Genomic DNA, 18,595 nt, shown 5'->3' with positions numbered 1-18,595 from the left:
TTCAACCATAAATTGCATTCTTAAAAAAAAAAAATTAAAAAAGGCTACTTCAGCTTGCAACTCAAACAATTACACAGTCCTTTTCTTGAGATGATCATCATTCTTCGGTATACAACATAAATTCCTCCTAAACATTTCCAATGTAATCACACAGAATATTATAAAGACATGTTCTTAAGGGTTGAGAGTTAATAAAATTAATCATTTTCACTGTTTCATCAAATACTGTCTAAAACAAAATTAATATTGTTTTCCTTTGAATACATGGGGGCTAAAGAATACAACAACTAGTTGTCCAGTTTGGTGCCACTGCCTTGGTTTATTCAATGCACCAGCAGTTTCACCCACCACTGCTGCACCGTGAGTGTAAATGTCCCCACGGTGAAAAAGATAAAGAATACCTCACTATTATTGTGAAAACAATGTGAATGCCTTTGATGCTCTAAAAGTTCCTGGGAATGCCCAGGGATCCAGAGACTACACTTTAAGAACTGCTGTTATAATAATGAGGCATATTCTCAATGTGCAGGGTAGAGAGTTCATACATCTATCAGTAAATTCAACCTTACTCTCTTAAAAATCCTGATCTTTATTTAATTTGTATTATTTGATGTGTCATGGATGTAGTTGTGCTTATAGTTTCCACTACTGTTGTCTCTGACAAATCTCCTTTCATTTAGATCAGCCCCATTGGTATTCTGACCTCTGCTTTCATCACTGAAAGCAGATTCCTTTAACTTTCCATTACTGTATAGTGTATAATACACTGAAGGTATAATACACTTTCTCCAAAAAAGTGTATTATAGATTGTCCCTTTACCAATAGAAGCTGACCCTTCTCATCATACTTTTTACTGAAATTCTGCTTTATATTATATTCTCTCTCTCTCCTCTCTCTACCTCAGCCTCTGCCTCATCATTAACTTATATAAATACACATTTTATATATATATGCGTATATATACATTAGCTCAATCATTTACTTGTAACTTTTCTGTGTCACAATTAACGACCTACTTCTATAATTATAAAAATTAATAATTATACATTATTTAATAATATATGCATATTACACATATCTAATAGGTTCTCTTAGTGTAAAAAAAAGTAAATTAATACAGTTTTCCTTTTTTCTAACATATTGCCTAGTTTGTATAGGTATAATGAGATATTTAGAAACATTATTTTGTTGTTACCATATTTAATATCCTATTTAAACATTTTATTCAAAGGATTAGTTATGACATACTATTATCTATACAAAATTCTATGAAATGGATTCAATTCTTACTACATTTGCTTCTATGCCATGGCTTCCTTATTTGCAAGTTCTTTATATTGTTTTATTAACCATTTGCCTTAATAAGTACATGTGCGCTTTCTTAATGGAAGGGAACACAGGCTCTATATTTATATAGCTCTATGCCTGATTTTTTTATGTTCTAAAGATTTTTATTTATTTATTTATTTAGGAGACAAAGTGAGAGAGAAAGAGAACACGAACCAGGGGAAGGAGCAGAGGGAGAAGGAGACTCTCCCTGAGCAGGGAGCCCGATGCAGGGCTTGATCTTGGCACTCCAGGATCATGACCTGAGCCAAAGGCAGATGCTTAACCGACTGAGCCATCCAGGTGCTCCTAATTTTTTTATGTTCTTATATGTTAATGTTAATGCCAACCTTAATGAGAAAAGAATGTCATTGCCTTCCTCATTATCCTTTCAAAACTGTACAGATATTAGTCTACTTTTCCTGACGTTTAACGTTGAAGAGAAGTTTGAGACCATAACTGATACTTATTCTTTTGTAGATAACTGATTTTCTCCACAAATTTACGTGGGAATATTTTTTTAATCATTTCAAAACACAACTAGGGTATGTTATTTGTCTCCTTATATTAATTTTGCCTGTACATAGTAATCTTCGAGAGTCCTTTGACTTACAACTTAAAATCCTTTTTCAGTCTTGTATTATTTCTCTGATCACTGCTTATGTTCTATTTACTCCAACCACCTCTTTAGAAATTCTGATGATCTGTGTATTGAATTTCTGTTATTTACCCTCTAAATCCAGTAATTTTCTCACTCATTTTTCTCATTTCTATATCCCTCAACTCTGCACTTCTAGAAAGCATATGAAGCTTTTTCTCCCCACATCACTCACTGGAATTTCTCCAGCGCACATTCTTGTCTTTGCTACTTATAATGATGTGTCAAATTTCTGCAAGGCACTACCTCTGTCCTTATAGTTTCATTTTATACAGCTCATCCCCCTTTTACTCTGATCTGCCATCCTACCATTGCTTCACTGTATACATGCACTGAACGCTTAACGACTGAGCTACCCAGGCGCCCCTGTATGAAGACATTTTTAAAGATTGATATAATGAGTATTGGGGTGCCTGGGTCTTGGTTAAGAGTCTGCCTTCAGCTCAGATCATGATCCCAGGGTCCTGGGATCAAGCCCCGCATCGGGCTCCCTGTTCAGCGGGAAGCCTGCTTCTCCCTCTCCCTCTGCTGCTCCCCCTGCTTGTGCTCTCTCTCTCTCTCAAATAAATAAATAAAATCTTTAAAAAAAACTGATATACATGAGTACATAAAAATGGAATTTGAATTTTCCTAACAATTAAAAATAATGATGGAGTTGTTATTTTACTGAAAGAAAAACATCATGAACTATCACTACAGAGTAATAAGAAAAATGTGATTATAAAATAAAAGAACATGTAGAGCATAAATCTATTTTTGCTTGATTTTTTGAATTTTTTTAACAAAATAGTTATACACATAGTTACACATATGCACAAGCACACACAAAGATATACATCAATATGTTGACAGTATTTTTTCCCTTTAGATAGTGGGATGATAAGCAATGTTTATTTTCTCTCTTGTATTTTCTTAATTTTTTTCTACAGTATGTATTAATTTCACTAAAAAAGAATAGATATGTCCATTACACAAAAATATAAGCAGGGTCTGTCTTGAATGCTATGTTTTTATTGCCTTTTATATAGCAGAACTTTTCACTGAGTCCATGTTAACTCTTGGTTTTTGTTGCTTGTTTATCTAGTCTCAAACAATGAGAGACATCCTGGTATTTTGAATGTTCTCAAGGCAAGTTTTTTTATGGTGCATATGTGTCACGTTTCTATACTGAATTCCTATTATTAAACCATTTCTACATCCCCCCCTCCCCTGACAAATATTTTAGACTTCCACATTAACTGAATTATATAACTTTTGATTACTAGTTTAGTTATACAGAAATTTCAGCATCTGTAAATCCGAGGGAAATCCCAAAAGGGAAATAATGACTCTGCGGTTTTGCCTTTGGGTCTGGGGAAGGAAGCTTTAGACCTAAGCACAACTTCCTAAATATGGTTTTGAGTTTTGACCTACTCCAGATTTTAGGTATTCACTCTTTTCCAATGCTCTGATCGAAACAGCTTCTGATAAGAGTAAAAGAGATTGACTAAAAACCATAGCCTCTCTCTGAGTTTCTATTTACTATGGCTATATTTGTTCCTGAACAATCACTCTCAAGCATTTAAAAAACAAAAAGTACATTCTTAAGCTTCTGACCAAAGCTTCTGTATCAGAACAACTGGGTGGACCTAGAGGATATTCATAATCAAGAGCTTTTGTTGTAGGTGATTCTGGGACTGTGTTGAAAAACAGCACCCTGAGAAATGACAAGGTACCCTCTCCCTTAGTCTACTTTTACCTATATATTCCTTTGTCCCATGGAATTAACATATTTACAAATGTGTGCCACATTCTCCTCATGAATGGCCCTCAACACTGTACCATTATCTCATGAGAGAGAAATTGTGAGTGGGCCTGTAGTATCATCTCTGAGTCCGGCTCTGTCCATACTCTATAAGTTGAGAAATGCTTAGAAGGAAGACCTCCATGTAGAAATTCTAGCAACCAAACAGATTTTTCTGTTTCCTATTCCGTTAGTCAGTCTTAGTCAAGGCATGCATCAATGAGTCATTAATAAGCTGAACATGAATTTAAATCTTATTCTAAAAATCCCCCTAATAAAATGTGAAATTTTAAAAAGTTGGTATTGGTTGGTCCTGAGTGAAGTGTATCTTCCAGCAGACGATGCTGTTTATAATAATATCAAACTCTGTATGAATCAAAATGCCTGGCCTTCTTTTATTTATGTAACCTAAAAATCTAAAATAACCCATTTCATCTCTTACTCTTACAAATATCTCCCCCGCCACATCTTACCTTAGCCAAATACCACCTTTCATACATTACACACCTACTCTCATCCTTTACACATTATATACCTTGTACATAAATTCTATTTAAGCACTAAAAGATAAAAAATAACTATCAAGATTTTCAAGACATAGGGCTCGATATCATCTTAACACTACATCCTGGGTGTTGGCAGATTCTGATGTTCCACTGTCTTGTCTGGATAAGATATAAATGGGATTTCCAGAGCTCATCTGCTGTGTCACCACAATAAATAGGCCCACTACCTATTATCACAGAGACAGCCACTTTGTAAAAATGGTGGGGATATTATTATAGATGATAGAGCAGGAAAAGAGAGAAATAGAGACAGTGACTGACACAGAGAGACAGAGAGACAAAAAGACAAAGAGAAACAGAGATTCAAAACCTATTGACTCCAATAATAAGCCAAAGGAAAAAAAAAAATACAAGCTCCAGGAACACTATGTATCTTGGATCGTCCCTGAATTTGGCAAAAGGCAAACTGAAAACAAAGCAAGAAGCAGGCAGTAAAGGCAGGGTCCACAGTTACCCTAGGCTAAGAGTGGTAAGCTTCTAATCACACGGAGGTTCAATATACAATAGAAGTTTTAAACTTAGGCACGGCATTGAGAGGACTGGAGCTGATGTGTCTCCTTCAAATAGAATTGTACAAAATAAAATAACTGAGAACATTTCTGACCCATAATTATGAGACTTTGTAAGGACTCAAATACAGATCAAACCACTTTTCTGATGCATAATTTTAGGGAGGTATTTTGATAGTTTATTTTTGCATAACAAATTGCCCCAAAACATAAAGGCTTAAAACGATAACTCGTTTTGCTTGTTTACTCACATTTGCAACTTGGGGTAGGCTTGGTGGGGAGAGCTTGTCTTTGTCCCAGGTGGCTTTGCTCTATTAGCTGTAAACGCTGAGGTCTGGCCAGGACTGCTTTACCTGGGCCACGCGTCCTGGGCTTCAGCTGCTGACTGTATTCCTCAGTTCTCCTCCATGTGCTCTGTGTGGACCATCTCACATCAGTCTGACTTCTTACCTAGCAGCTAGTTACTCTCATTGTACAAATATATACCCTGCCAGGTCATCTTAAGCCTTAGCCATAAAATTAGCCATAATATTGGCAAATAGTTCCTTGCACCACATTTTATTGGTTGAAGCACATCACAAGTCCAGCTCAGAATCAAAGGGAAGGAACCATATAGGCATGAATGCCCAGAGGCATAGGTAATTTGGGGAGTGCCCAAGTAACATTTAATTACAGAGGGAAAAACTTATTTATCTCTCTAAAGAAACATGCCTATATTTTAAATATTTCTTTAGAAAGTCCTTTTTTCTAGTATTCAAAGTCATGGAGGTAAACTTATGATTGGATACTAGCACACATTTTCTGCAGAAAGAGAATGACAATAAAGGGTTGAGATTGCATTGTGCAAGTCAACAAGAGCAGTTAAAAAATTAGAGCAGTGGAAATTTAAGCAAGGTTCATCTTAAATTTCATTCACAAGCCTCTAAGAGAAGTTTAAAAATAAAGTTGATGAAGATAACACTATCCTATTGTGACCTAATACAGAATAAAATTGAATCTCTATAGATAATCCTATAAAAAATATAATGCATATCCTTCCTGCATTTTTTTTTTTACATGTGTATCTTTGAGTAACATAATGATTAGATTTAGTTCCTGGGAATATATTCCCAGATAGCATTAAGAAAGAATATAGATATTTTTAAGCTAAGAAGGAAATAGCCTGAATACAAAGAATCTATCAGGATCTTATGGGAAAGAATAAAGCAAGTTTTAGATATATAAGAATAATTATTAAATTAAATAGGCAAATAACACAGGGACCAGGCTTACATCCTGCTATACTTAAGATAAAACAGTTTGAAGGAAATTTGTAAAGAAATAAAAATTGTATTTAATGGAAGCAAAAGTATTAAACATAGTTAAAACCTTAGCTAAAATTTTTGGGAGTTTTCTATTTTACTAAATATTGTAAGTTAATATAACTTGAATAATTCAAAAGTTTAAAAAGTCTTTCAATAATAATTATAAGCATTCACTCAAATTCAAGAACACTGTAAATATATAGTTTTTCAATTTGCAAAACAATTTCACTTACATCACCTATTTAATTTTTATAACTATTCAGTGGAGTAGATACTCCCATTATAGTTTCAGTGATCAAATGATATGCTCTTTTAATTGGCCAAAGTATTTTTTCTCCAATTTAGCTTTTATTTCCACTTCATTAGATTACTGCCTGGTACAGTAGATTTAAATGATACACAGTTTGTACTGAATCAGCAGCATGTTATGTGAAGTTACCAGGAAAGCCTCTGAGCATAAAGGCATGGTTTACATACCATGATAACAAGCTGCCAGCACATCAGCCACATCATACCCAAAGTCTAACAGGGCAATTACTAACTGAAGTGGAGTGATAACTGTTCCTCCTTCCAGATGGAACGTGCACCCTTCATGGGAGGACTTACGATCTCATATTTGCTCTAGTTCCACCACTCTATTTCCAGATATCTTGCCTCCTCTCTTTATTTAGATTTTTGCCTGGCACCTGGAGGCATATAAGTCTTACAGCCCCTGAGCTACAGTGAAAATGGCAATTGGAAATTCATTTACTGCAGTTAAGGTATACAAGAGCTCCTTGAACTCTACAGTTAGTTTTTGAGATAAAGTCTTTTTTAAAGATTTTATTTATTTATTTGAAAGAGAAAGAGAATGAGTGAGAGTGAGAGAGAGCACAAGATGGGGGAAGAGGCAGAGGGAGAGGGAGAAGCAGAGTCCCCACTGAACAGGGAGCCCAACATGGGGTTCGATCCCAGGACCCTGGGATCATGACCTAAGCTGAAGGCAGATGCTTAACAGACTGAGCCACCCAGGCTCCTTGAGATAAAAGGTTTTTGACAGAGGGATAGATAGATGTAGGTTCTAAACACAGAGCAGCCCCTAAAAGCCATAGGCATGGGTAAGATGGCCCCAGTTATAGGCAGGCTTTGTGGAAGGAGGTTGAGAGCAAACAAGAGACAGCATTAGGACATAAAGATTCCGGAATAAGAGAAACCTTCTCATGTTGGACAGGTACCTGCAGACAGAATACATTATATGTTAAAAAAAAAAAAAAAAGAAGAAGAAGATAGAAGGAAAGGAAGAATGAAGGGGGGGAAATTGTAGGGGGAGATGAACCATGAGAGACTATGGACTCTGAAAAACAACCAGAGGGTTCTAGAGGGGAGGGGGTTGGGGAGATGGGTTAGCCTGGTGATGGATATTAAAGAGGGCACGTACTGCATGGAGCACTGGGTGTTATACGAAAACAATGAATCATGGAACACTACATCAAAAACTAATGATGTAATGTATGGTGATTAACATAACAATAATAATAATAATAATAAAAGATGAAGCTCAAGTGGATGAAAATTGAATTGGGCCAAACTGCATTACTCTATTTACCTTGTTCTACAAATCAAGTACACAGAACACTTGTACATCAGCAATGTTGTGTATTAGTTCCATTTTACTGGACTGAATGCATTATTTCATGAAATGATCTTTCCCCCAAAAAATAGCAAGAATAAAGAGATGTGAATTATAAAAAAAAAAGAACAAAGGCATTAGCTAATGTCAAAAGTCTTGCTGCAATTGATCACATTCAAGAGAGTTAGTCTGAGCCAGGGATAAGATGGATACTAATCTCTTAAATTTTCCATGATATAATTCCATGTTAGGATGTTGGACAGAAAATTACACACTTATCTCACAGTACTTTCTACATTTTTTTTTCCATGAAAGCTGATAATAGCTGTACACAAGGATCAGGTTTAAATAGGCATCCCAATGGATCTGAGAATTCATTATATAAAGAATTTACCTGAATTATTTTTTCTTCCTCTATCAAGGATTTCATATATTTGACTACACAAATGCTCCTTATACAAAGACTCTGTGATAATTTTCTTTCAGATCTCAAGACCAAAAAAATATCTGCTACCAAGACAGGTGACATGCTTCATTCTACAAAGTTCCCAAGCCTCTTATTTTTCTCTTTCCCAGCTTAGAGCTAATTTATTCTTATGAAGTTGCAGTAGGTTTTAAGAAACGTGGATTAATGAAACTTTTTTTTACCCTCCCCTCATCCTTCATTGACTCATCTGTCAACTAAAAAAAAATGAAGCTTGTATTAATATGTGTATCATAGAATTTTTGTGTTTTATTGTATGTTAACTCTCTTCTTGAAGTGTGAATAAATCATTTTCATATACCTATTTGTATATTTTTCTTAGGGAAGCAGTGATCCCAAAGTAATATGTTCGACTAATTCTCAATAATCACTTAACACATTTGTCAAATTACTTTTTCTGAGTATTTGAGAATTGGCATTAAAAAAAAAAAAGGAAGTATGTGTTATTTCTCACTTAGAATTTATTATCTGTGTTTTATTGAGCCACTCAATTAATTTCTCCTTTTTCCATTTAAAATATATAAGCAAAGGTGTTTATTTCTGTGTTGTTGAGCATATCCAATGAGATAACATATGTGAAACCCTTTTATAAGCTATGCAGTGGTAGCCTAAATTGTTATTGTCATCCCTCATAATAAAGCACAGGAAAGCTAACTTTTCAGTAATTTATATTCAGGGTTAATTGAAATTTAATATTAATTGGTACATGTTGGGACTTAAATGTCTTCTTTTTGAAATTAGCATATATATAGTGGTTTAAGTAAATTCCATAAGTTACTTAATGTCTGTCAATCAAAAAAAAAAACAACAATCTTGGCACAGGTTGTACTATCTGATCAGCCTCAAAGAGCAATAAATAAATATTTATCAATTCCACTCATTTACTTTCCTTCTACCCTTGTCTCACCGAACTATACTTAACTTTGGACGGTATTTTTGATACATACTCTGTTTTTTATTTACATAGTTACTATTGTATTTTTTCAAATATTCATCACCTTTGTCTGAATCAAAGTTGTCTGTCTTCAATTGCTACCCCTTACAGGCAGAGAATCCATCTACACAATTGCCGGAAACATCACTTCATAATGATCCAAGCATAAATTAACACATTATAAACTCTATTTGTTAGTAATCATATAGGGAAAAGAACATTTTCAAAATAAAATTAGATCCCTCCCTCTTGCTCCTCTCTGTAGTAACAGAAATCCAGAGAATTGAGATCTGATCTACTGATCTAACTAAAATATATTCAAGTGGAAGCATATAGAGATTTTAATATATGTTTTGCTACATTATTTTCAACTAAAAGTAATCTTTTAAAAATGCATTTTAGTATCCCAGATGGGAAAGTAGAAATGGAAAATAGGGAAGATGTTTCACTTGGTTTTGGAAGGAAAGCACATCAATTAACAGATTTTAAATTATTGGCCTGCTTTCACAAATTAATGTATTTTGAGGCAGTGCATATATGTAGAAAGGAAGTTTCATACTATCTGTTACTATTCCTTTAAGAACTGTAACTTCTGTAAGAAAGTAATGAGTTGAAAGAATTAGAAAGACATCAGGAGCCTTCTAACAATTAGAAGAATCTGTTAATTAGCACAGAATATGAATCTTAAGCTGCCTTGCTCATCAAATCATTTATTTTAATGAAGCAGTGTGGATCAGAAACCTTACTAACACAAAGAAATAATTGTAAGAAAAATACTTAAAAAAGCAAAACCTTTAGATAAAAATATGGTCAAGGACTATAAGATGTATAGGCCCTTAAAACTGGAATTATCATGACATGTACCTTCCTCTTAGCGATTCTGTCAGGATTAATTAACTGGAATTTGCTTTATGAGTATTAGCGTATGGAGCATGTCTGTCAGGCCAAAAATTGTGCAAGTGGTCCATCAAGCTCACCATTTTAAGAAATTAGAGAAAATAGGAGTGGTGTATAGGGTCAGTTTAAATAAGGACCATGGGAATTCACTATATTCATGATTATTGTGAAGAAATGGGAAAATTTTATCAGCAGTCATTCGGAGTTCATCGATTGCTATTTCATCGGATTTTAAAACATCAAGTAGATGGGATGCCTGGGTGACTCAGTCGGTTAAGCGTCTGCCTTCCGCTCAGGTCATGATCCCAGGGTCCTAGGATCGAGTCCTGCATTGCGCTCCTTGCTCAGCGGGGAGCCTGCTTCTGCCTCTCTCTCTCTCTGCCTCCGCCCAGCACTCGTGCTCACACTCTCTCTCTCTGACAAATAAATAAATAAAATCTTTATAAATAAATAAACAAAATATCAAGTAGAAAAAAATTAGAGAAATATTAGTGAATGCAATGGAGGCTTAGAAGAATATATAATAGGGCGCCTGGGTGGCTCAGTTGGTTAAGCGACTGCCTTCGGCTCAGGTCATGATCCTGGAGTCCCGGGATCGAGTTCCGCATCCAGCTCCCTGCTCGGCAGGGAGTCTGCTTCTCCCTCTGACCCTCCCCCCTCTCATGCTCTATCTCATTCTCTCTCTCAAATAAATAAATAAATAAAATCTTTAAAAAAAAAAAGAAGAATATATAATAGAGAATGGTATGTATATCTGTGTGTATTCACAGATATGTATCATTGCATGGCTTAGCTAGTTCCATCATCTTTTGAGAATTTACTTTATGTGCCCTGTCAGTGTAATTTTTCTTAGTATCTCTAAAACTTAAGCAGTTTGCCCTTCCATTAGGAGCCTCTCCTCTGTGCTCCTACCGTGTATAGTTTTTAAGTGATTTTTTTTTTCTGTGTAATGTGCACAGCAAAATGCTGGCTGCCTGCTTTACTTACACACAGAATGGCTTTTAAAACGTGAAGTCTTATTACCTTCTCACCTGAGAAGAAGGCTCTGCCTTAAATCTGAAGTGAGAGAGACAATGAGAGAAGGAGGAAGAGGGAAGAGGAAGAGCAGAATAAACTTAGAACGGGCACAGTAAGCACAGTGCCTCCAGCCCACAATACATTTCGAAGCCCAAGACAATATTTTAATTTCTTTTAAAATCAGGGAGGAAAATGAAATTTTAGCTTAAAAAATTACAGTATGATATTAAATATATTTACCTTTATATTGATACCATCATAGTCTTTTTATTAATCAATTTTCAGTGAGGAAGAGATGTATGCAGGCAAAAGTGGCGAAAGCCCTCAAAGGTCATAATGCAGCCCCAAGAGAGACAAAGAAAGAGAGGGAGAAAGAACCTACTTCCATCAGGGAAGAGAATCACTCTCTAGTTAGTGTATGAAATAAAAGCACTGTGGTATCTCCCATGTGGCAATATTAAATGCCACCTGTAACTACGGGTTCAGGGGGTGTTTCTGTTTTTCACTTTTCTACCATCATGTAACTTAAATTGGTTATTCTATACTAATAAGAGTTCAGGTAATAAAACCACATGTAAAGAACTAAGTTCACATGTTATTGATAAATAATAACTTACTTATTCAGCATTGACTATGTGCCAAGCTTCTGATGTATTGTCTCATTTATTTGTTCCAAAACCTTTTGAGATAAAGATTATTGCTAATAACCTTTCAACTAAGGGAAGAAGTTTAAAGACAATTAAAAAAATAAAGAGATCTATAGATTCCCAGCCATATTAGACCTCAACTGACTTTCAAGATTAGAGGGACAAAATCATAAATCCATCTTATTGTTCACCTATTTGTTGGGACTCTCAAGGGTACGTTATTTCAAAAATTTAACTTACTTTACCTATAAATATTTTCTGCCTAAAGAGTTATTATGGAAAGTAGCAGTTTAATCCTACAAAAGAGTTAATAACATTTTACTTTCAAATTGCTGATGTTATCTGTTAAATCAAAGAAAAGACCACTGTTGGAGGAAGTATAAATTGGTATAACATCTTTGGAAAATAGTTGGTAATATTTGGCAAAGCTGAACATATGCAAACACCACGGCCTGACAATGTCATGCCTAGATAAATACCCAAAAAACATGTGTACATGTGCACCAAAATATTCAAGAATATTCAAAACTGGAAATATCCCATATAACCAACAAAGCATTAAGTATAAACGAAGTGTAATATATTCATACAATGGAATACTCTATAGCAATTAGAATGAACTAACTACATCAACACACAAAACTATGAATGAGTTTTATAAATATATTGTGGAATGAAAGAAATTCTGTACAAAACAATGCATACTACTGTATGATTTCACTTGTATATAGAGTGCAGAAGCAAATAAAACTACAGTTCTAGAAGCTGAGACAGTGGTTTCCTTGGGAGAAGCTACGACTGAAATGGATCACCAGAATGGCTTCTAGGTGTCAGTAATAACCTCATTTATTGACCTGGAAGTGATTTTATTCACTGTATTCACTTTGTAATAATTTATTGAGTTTGTGATTTATGCACTTTCATTATATATATCACATTTCAGTAAACAAATATTTTTTAAAGGTAAAAATTCATGCAACTAAATTTCTACATTATATTTAATACATTGTGTTAATATTCAGTGCAAATAAAATGGATTGGAATTTTTCTTACGAGACTTGCTAACTTGAGAAGGAAATTATTAAAGAAGAAGCAAGTGTGAATTATTCTGACATGCTTTTGCAGGAATAACTCATATGGCTATAGCACATGGGCAAACTTCTGACATGATAAATGGTGACAGAGAGAATTAATTTAATTGAGATGAGGATAAAATCAATGCAATAGATTAACACATTCCCTAAATTTAAAAATCTATGTATTTTCCCCCTTTAAAGATTTAGTTATCTGTTCTGAAGTAGTGTTATGATTTAATTATAAAACATTCCAAGGTAGGAACTTAGTAAATTGATGGTTCATAACCTGGTTTTTTTTTTTAACATCATGTGTTAAAGTTACAAGACATGAGAAAAAAAAATTACAAAAATAATTTTAGAAGTTAAAAGGAAAGGATAGCTTAAAAATTAAGTCATATTTGACAAATATTTATGGCTTGGTAAGTCTAAAGAGTTCAATGTCATCTGTATTCTCTCTGGCACATTTTGGTCTAAAATAGATTAAATAAATGGCAAAATCCATGCTGGGCTCTGCTTTAGTCTGCATGCTACTGAGCAATCATCAAAGTTATCCAGTAATTTAAGGGATAGATCTATTATTATCTCCTAATGATTAGGTCAAATCAGTCAGGTTGGAATCCTCATTAGTATGACAAGGGTCTCTGTGCCACTGTCCCTTAATAACTTACAACACAGCAATGTTGTGAAATTTAATCAACTTATGAGCTATACATTTGTGGTAAGCCTCCCTCCTTTCCTGCATGAACAACCTGCTATGCTCAGCACAACCCCCTTAAAAAGCCTCCTGCCAGGCAGCCATAGCTATGTTTTAAATAGAGGACAGGCTTCTCTTCTGATAGCATCTCATCATCACCTGGCCTAGAAGATTCACACAAACTACTGAGGAAAATATATAAATATGATTAGCTACAATTTAGGTTATACAATATTACCTTTAGGCTCCCAGATGACCTGTCACTTCTGGGAAATCCATGCATACGAGAAGACTGACAGATAATCTTGACAAATGCCAGTAATGTTTGTGAAAAAGTAGAGAAGGTAAGCCACACTTTCAGTTCATGGCCGATCCACCTACCGGCTCTTAGCTGAGGTCCTCATTCTCGTGTGGATTCTATTTCCATATCCCACAGAAACCCATTATCTCATCATTATTTATCATATCAAACACCTCCTTTTAATTTTAACTTCAATAGACTTTTTTTTTTTGGAGGGGGGGTTACCCTCCCCTTTCCACTTTCCTTCCATCTATTTTTATAGATATTTACAACCTTTGGGGAAAAAAGGAAACTGTTTATATGTATAATTGTAGCTAAAAATCAGATTACCAATTCAGTGTAAACTGTTTGATCCAGAACATTGTTAGATATTTAATTACTTGTCAAAATGGTAAAAATACTTCTTCAGTTCTGGGTCCATTACGCAAGTAGGCCTGCTAGTGAAACATGAAAACACTGAAGCTTTGATGGCAGTAGAATTTTGATTGATAGACACTCAAAGAAAGAAAATGTGCAATAACCAAAATAAATTCCACAGTGGCTGATTTTTTTTTTAGAAATTTTTAATGGAAAATCAGTGGTTAATTTGCATAGAGAGGGGGGGAATGTGCTTCATTTTCTTTAAGAGTAAAGCCAAGTTCTTCATCCTGGAATTTCACCATGGAATCTGTGATTTGAAGAAAACACACCCCTCTTTACATGAAGACAAAAACTGTATGCACACAAAATGGATCACAGAGCTAAATGGAAGAGGTAAAACTGTACAACTTTCATAAGAAAACACAGAAATAAACCTTGGTTATATTGGGTTTCGTAAAGCCTTGTTAATTTAAGGACTACACCAAAAGCACACGCAACAGGGAAAAAAAAAAAAACCAGATAAATTAGATTCCATTAAAATTAAAAACTCTTTGTGTTTGAAAGTGATACAACCAAGAAAGTGAAAAGAAGACCTACTAGAATCTAGAAAATATGTGCAAATTATTTATCTGGTAAGAGATTTGTTCCCAGAATATATAAAAACAACTCAGTTTTTAAAATGAGCAAAAGATCTGAATAGACATTTCTCCAAAGATATACAAACAGGCACATGAAAAGATGTTCAACATTATTAGCCATTAGGAGGATCTGACGAGATGTTACTTCGAAACCACTAGGCTGGCTATAACCAAAGAAAGATAGTAACAAGTGGTGGTAAGGATATGCAGAATTGGAATCTTCATACATTGCAGGTGGGAATGTTACAGATGCTTTAAGATGTTGTTTGACGGTTTCTTAAAATGTTAAAACAGAGTTACCATATGACCCAGTAATTCTACACCTGGGAACATACCCAAAAGAAATGGAAATACCTGCCCACACAGAAATTAAAAGAAGCCCACCATTTATATGCAATGTCCAGAAGAGGTACATCTCTAGAGACAGAAAGTAAATTAATGATTGATTAGGACTTGGGGGGAGGAGAGCAAATGAGAACACAGAGTAACTGCTAATGAGCAGAGTTTCTTTGGGGGCTGATGAAAATATTATTAAATTTACTGTAGTGTTAGTTACATAACTCTATGAATATACTAAAACCATTTAATTATATACTTTAAATGAGAAAATATATAGTTGTGAATTACATAAGAATATGTTATCTACATGCTAAAATATGAAAGAAAATTCAGCTGGGAAGGAACATAGAGCAACAAATGAGTGTGATATGATACGAAGGATTGTAACAGACATACCTACAAAGTGCTGAAGGATCACAGCAGAGGAAAAATCCAACTTATTTACTATGTCAATGACTCAGTTCTTCCTTACTGCCATGTGTCACTATGCATGTGCCTGTCAGTGTATGTATGTGTATATGTACATACGTGTGTGCAACAGAGTGACCTGGCTAGACTTGGATATATTTGGCTCATGGAGTAGTACAACACCTCAATCACCCAGATATCTGTTTATACTCGCGGTTCAGCGTAGCTTATCAGTAGTGGTGTACTGGAGCTAACTCATGTCAGTCCAAGAGCTGAATGTAGGCTTCACTTCCCAATTCCCCAATGATACCCTGAAATTGGCCACACTGAGATTATTTACACCATGGAAATCAGCAAATGCTACAAATCAGCCCCCCCCCAACCCTCTACCACCACCCTTTAGGCTTGCTGGTTATTAAACATTTGCCAGCATATCACTGGGTTTAAAAGTTCTTTTGGAAAGTGACTCACATAATATCACACTTGGGATTCAGATATATTCATAAATGCCTGGAAAATTGAAGGAGTCATTCAGAAGCCAAATTGCCTGAGGACACTATTGAGTCTCTTGAGAAAAAATATGTCATAAGGGAGTACAGGATCTGGCATGATGAGCCCTCCTAGCAAAAGAAGCTGAGAATCAGGAAGAATCAAGTGTTCTGGGTAAAACTCAAAGGCACATCAGCACCTTGGAAGCAAACAGCTTTGGAGAAAACTAAGAAGTGCTAGACACAAACTTCTGGAATGACTCAATGCTCCAGGAATCCTGCTATGGGCCCTTTGCTTACAAAGGGCAGCTGCTTCAGAAAGGCTGCCCAGCACTCCAAGAGCAGCAGGGGCTGCGATGAGTGGCAGGGATGAGCAGCATGCTCAGGCAGGCTGCCCCTCAGCTTGAATGGCAGAGGCGCTGAGCTGAGCACCAGGGCGGTGGCAGTGGCAGGTGGAGATGGTTCAGAAGGAAGCAACAGATAGCAGGACAGTGTTTGGAGGAGCATGGTGGCACATGCATAAGCAGAAGCCAGAGCAGCGGTGTGGCACTGGAAGAATGGCAGAGAGGAGAAACCTTAATGAATGCGTGAATTCACGAGTACTCCTCCTTGGAGATTAAGGAATTTTCAAAAAGAAATCTAAGCAACCAAGGTGTATGAGTGTGTCTTCTGGGGAGGTACCTGTTACCACAGTAAACTGATCATATATCATCTATCATAAAACTCATGCCCTATGTCAGAATTATTTACTTTCCAATATCTACCCCATAATATATTGTCAGCTCCTTAAGGCAGAATTTATTCTATTCATCTTAGCTCCCACGGCAATCATAGGGCACACTGTGAGCATTCCGTATTTTGTTAGTAACAGTAAGGCTAACAATTAACTCTGTGTATCACTTACTATGTGTTAGGCACTATTCAAAGAAATTCACCATTAATTCATTTGCAATTTATGAGAAGGTATTACTATCTCCCCATGTTAAAAATAAGGCACAGAAAAAATAAATAACTTGCTCAAGGTCATATATCCTCCAGATAGATAAATCAATAGACAGATGATAGAGAAATGATGGATGGATGGATGGATGGATGGATGGATGGATGGATATCATTCAGAGAATTTGGTTTATCTAAGTTCTGTCACTTTTTCAAAATGTACTCTAGGTTTTTCCAAACTAGGAACAGAAGGCCATTAGTAGGTCACAAAATCAATTTAATGGATTGCAACCAGAAATTTTTTTTAAAGAATAGATCACAGTACATCATGTGTAGCAAATGTGAGTTGCTCTGTGAAACCTCTATTTCAGTTGTGTTTAAGTATGGGGGTGGGTTTGGGTATGCGGGGTTGTAATGTAAAATGCATTTCCTACTATGGTTTGCTGTCAAAATTTGAGAAACCCTGATCTAGGGGATATTATTTTAATAGCCTCTGTTCCTTAGTTTCCTCAAAACATGTATCATGAGCATGCAGTATTCACCAAAGTAGGTATTTTAGAAGACACTTAGTTAAATTCCAGTATATAGGCTTGAAGCTTTCCTAATATCATTAAAACACCGGGAAGAATAATTTAAACTAATGATCCAAAATACTATGTATGTAACACTACGATTTGATGTTATAGTCATTATAGTGCACATGTAAGATTTTAATTTTTTAATTTTTCTTTTAATTCTCTCTGCAAGACAGCTCTGTCCAAGATGTTGTGGCCCTGGTAAGAAACGAAGAGAAGAAACCACCCATGAGAATACCTCCGATACATTACTGAAGTTATGACTGGATCATAACACTACTTGCATTTCTTTACAGAGAATGAGATGATAATAAGAATGAGTAATAATGCGCGCCTGGGTGGCTCAGTTGATTGAGTGACTGCCTTTGGCTCAGGTCATGATCCCGGAGTCCTGGAATCAAGTCCTACACTGGGCTCCTGGCTTGGTGGGGAGACAGCTTCTCCCTCTGACCCTCTCCCCTCCCTCTCATGCTGTTTCTCTCTCTCATTCTCTCTCAAACAAATAAATAAATAAAATCTTTAAAAAAAAATAATTCTAAAAAAAAAAAAGAATGAGTAATAATAAATGATTAAATAGCTCTCCTCTCTGGAGCAGTCTCCTAGTTCTGAGGAAAAGCCTCTTCTCTACCTCCACTCAAGAAAAAGAGAAAATGCAGAACTGCTGAGACCTTTAGGGAAAAAAAGAAATTACCCAAGCAGAAAGTTGACCAATGCCAATAGTATCTGACTGTTGTTTAATAGTGTTTCGAATAAGAAATTATGTAATTATCATTGTCCTCTATTTTCCTGAAACTTATTGCTTATTATAAAAGAATGAGAATTAAGTATAGCTCAAGGCAGGGAATAAAATCTTCTTTTTGCATGTTTCTTAAAAATCATATATTTAAGTATTTTATAAATGATAAACTTTATGAAAATATTATTTATTTTATTACCTAACTAGAATATTATTTCCACGAGGTTAAAGGTGAATACTACCTTTTTAAAAAAATTTCCTACAGCAGCTAGCAATTCTCAAGAAATTAATTAATTAATTAATTAA

This window comes from Leptonychotes weddellii, chromosome 14 (genome assembly GCF_054177405.1).
Source record: "Leptonychotes weddellii isolate Sample4059 chromosome 14, ASM5417740v2, whole genome shotgun sequence".
NCBI classification, from domain to species: Eukaryota; Metazoa; Chordata; class Mammalia; order Carnivora; family Phocidae; genus Leptonychotes; species Leptonychotes weddellii.
Note: the sequence above shows the minus strand (reverse complement) of the source record.